This window comes from Muntiacus reevesi, chromosome 2 (assembly GCF_963930625.1).
Source record: "Muntiacus reevesi chromosome 2, mMunRee1.1, whole genome shotgun sequence".
Taxonomy (NCBI): Eukaryota; Metazoa; Chordata; class Mammalia; order Artiodactyla; family Cervidae; genus Muntiacus; species Muntiacus reevesi.
Genome location: NC_089250.1, coordinates 174258495 through 174262117, shown reverse-complemented (window position 1 = coordinate 174262117; position 3623 = coordinate 174258495).

Below are 3623 nucleotides of genomic sequence, written 5' to 3'. Positions count from 1 at the left end.
AGGAGAGGAGGGGCAAAGTCTGTCTCTTGCAGGTCAGAGGGACTCCTCCATGAGATCGGGACAGACCCCAGGAGGCAGGCAGATTACAGGTAATAGATGACCTTGTAAATAGTCACTCCCTAGACCAGGCTCTGAGTGGGTAATAAAGAATGCTAATTAACATGCAGAAGCAGCCTGGAAAACGTGCTGTACATTGGATGGTGAGTCCCATCCAAGACACCTTTACCGCCGGTGGCGAGGCAGGCAGTCAAGGGGCACCATCGAGTGACCGGCACTTGGGGGCTCGCCGGACTCCAGGACAACCCCCAAGAATTTTCCTCTTCCTCCCTGGGACCCACCGCTCAGTCCCCAAAAGAAACACCAGGGCTTCTCACCATTTAGTGAAAACAATTCCCCCGAAAAGGCAGAGGACAGGACCTGGCATTTCATACTGTTTTAAAAGTAATATTCCATTTGTCGGTGCCGTGAAATAGGGCACCAGGAACGCTACATGAAATAAAAAGAGTAATTTCTCAGTGGAGAGGCTGCCTGTTTCCGATTCAGGGCCCGGATGGCAGGAACCTGGACGCTTCGGACAGACCAGGGCAGCTCGTCCTCAAGGAAGCGGGAGGCCCAGCCCCTCCTGCCCGCACATCTGGATTTGGCATCAGGGGTGCTGCGGTCTCAGGAAGTTCTCACACTTCACGACTCATTAAACTCGGGGCTTGGATTCCTCGGAAAGGGGATGCGGCCAGGCGGGAGTTATGCTGGGGGTTGGGGTGGAGGGGAGAGCCTCAGCCCTGTTCCTCAGGCCCTGAAGGAGGGGCAGGGTATGATCTCCAGAGACCCCCTCCCCAAGGCCTGGGAGCTCGCTGGGTGCCCACCCCAGTGAGGCAGAGCTGAAAGCACCTTGGCTGCAGTGGATGACTTGGGCAGGAAGGAGCCCCTGTGTCCAGCTGGGGAGAGAGGGTGGGCCCTGGGTGGAGGGACAGCGCTGGCAGGGGGCACCTCTTGGGGGGCACCTCTTGAGTGGCACTCTGGCCTCCAAGAGTGATTTTGCTTGGGCCCACGGAGTGGGGGAGGGGAGGGGTGGTGCTGCTGGGCCCTGCTGGGCTGGGTCTCCCCCATCCTGGGGCAGGGGCCCTCCGGCCTCTCCTCCTCACACTTTCATCTGACGGTTTCTGATGCTGCCTTAATGTCTGAAGGGGATAATACTTGGGAGCTTAAAATTACAATTGCTTCTACTTAAATTTATTTGATGGCCGGAGCGTTCCCGTTATACATTCGTATATGGGTTTTCAATATCTTAAATGTTTAAAAAGGTTTTATTCTGTACTTACACTGAGTGAAATTAAAAAGAAACAGTAAAATGTTTGAAAATGAAGTGCATTATGTTTAATAAATTTAAAATGAACAAAGACTGCTATATTGCCAGCAATATCATTCCCTGCCCAGGGGCATTAATAAAGACTGGAGGTTTGGAAAAACAATATTTTCTATTAAAATTCTGCGCTGTGTTTCAATATTAAAAGGATATGTGATGAATTTCCAGTGTTACCCAGACGGGGTCAGAGATTAATTTCATTTCTTTCTGGTCAGCATTCTGTCGATAATTAATCAAAAGCAGAGTTTCTTAATGAAACACTTTTCATAAGGTGATAATTAGCAGGAAAGAGGCGGCCTGCAGACAGTCCCTCGAGCTGTCTAATAACCGGCAAGGCACGGGGCTGGGTCCTGGGGGCCGGGGGCGGGGGCCGCGGGGACGCCAGCCCCGCAGGGAAGGGGCTGAGAGGCGGGGAGTGCAGTCCGTGCTCGGCGGGCCCTGAGCTCCGAGATTTGAAGACCCGCTCAGGCCGCTAGAGGAGCCGGGAGGAGCGCGGGCCGCGAGGGTCTGGCCGGGCCCACGCCGGCCCGGCCTGGCCCAGAGCGGACGCCGGAACGCTGTGTGACCCTAGGCTAGTTCCTTCCCCTCTCTGGGCCTCTGCGCTCCCGCCCATCAGAGAAGCAGCCCAAACCGTAGCGCTTCTGGCTTGGACTTAGAGTCCAGTCTTTGTCCCGGCCGGCCACCCTCTCCGTGGAACGCCGGGCGTGGGCCCCAGGGGAGCCCGCGGCCTCGCCAGGCTCCAGCCCAGCCCCGCTCCCGCGCGCCTGCTGCCAGCGCCACGGCAAGCCCGCGGGCCCGCGGCGGCGAAGCCGGGGAGGCCGCGCGGAGGGCGGGGGAGCGAGCCGGGGAGGGCGGGAGGAGGAGGGGCGGAGGCGTCCGCAGACGGAGGTGGATTATTAGTGCATTATAAAATTACTAAAAATAAATGGAAAACAATTAAGGGGTTCAAGAGTAAATAAAGTTAATGAAACAAAATTAGCAGCAATTAGCGGCGGCGCCCGCGCCCGCTCCCCCGCAGCCCGCCGCGCGATTCGGAGCCCCGGGGCTCGGGGCGGCGAACAAAGGCCTCCCGCCCGGCCCTCCAGGCGCGGCCCCTAAGGGCCCTGCCTCGCGCCACGGCCCAAGCAGCGGGCTGGACCACCGGCCGCCCGCGTCCCCGCACCCCAGGTGCGCCCTAATCCCAGGCCCAGCGGCAGGTGCTGGGTCCACGGCCGGTCTGGCCTTCCCGGCGCTGCTCGGAAACGCTGCAAAGTTTCCGATAACGCGGAAAGGCGGGGGTTCTGTGCAGATGAGATTATCGATAGTTATTGAAAGTCCCCAAATAGGATTTACAAAGCAGGCTCCTGCGCCTTTAATAGAATTCTAGATAATCTTTTATCACAACAAGACACCCATAGAATTATTTAAACAGATTGGACGGCTGCTGCAGCAAATTTCAATTATTCTAATGCTTTAATAAATGTGGTGCGTGTGTATTAAATTCAAGCTTCTTAATCCAAATTTTACGATTTAACTGCTCTGATTTTTCATTACTGCAACACCCACATGCCGCAGTGGCCCGCTCCCTTCTTGGGGAGGGCGATCCCGGCTCAGAAAAGCCGAGGAGGGGAGCGCAGAGTGCGGGGCGGCCGGAGAGGAGGGAGCCCGAGGCTGGCGAGGAGCAGCAGGCGCCGGGAGAGCTCGGGAGAGGCGCGCACTGCGCCGTGGGCGGGAGTACGGGACCCAGAGAGGAGGCCCGCGGGGCCCTGAGCCCCTTCCGCCCCTGCCAGGGGCCGACGGCCCGCAGGCTCCCCTCTCCTTACTCACGTGGCCACTCCGAAGGCCCGCGCAGTTCCTGGCCTGGAGCTCCATCTGGACCACCTGTGGGGAGTCCCCGGACAGAAGGGGGGCAGAAGGCGGGCAGGCTGTGCGCCGGCAGCCCAGGCTGGAGCAGCCCTGCTCCCTTCCCAGTGCGCCGGGAACCGCGGGGCCCCACCAGGGCAGCTCACCACTCGGGCGCCCCCTTCCCTGGGTCCCTTCAGCCCTAAGTGAGAGCCAAGCCCCCAGGATGCGCCCTGCGCCCCCGCCCCGCTCCAGGCGCCTGGGAGCTGTCCCGTGAGGCGCGGGGCCTGGAACCAGGGGCCGGGAGGCCCGCGCCTCCAGCACCAAGCCTGGCCAGTGAAGCACCGTGAAGGCCTAGGGTGAGGGGCCAAGCCTGGCTCCCCCGGGTGCGCACGAGGAACCTGAGGCCCCGTGCTCCAGCCTCCATTTCTCCAGGCCC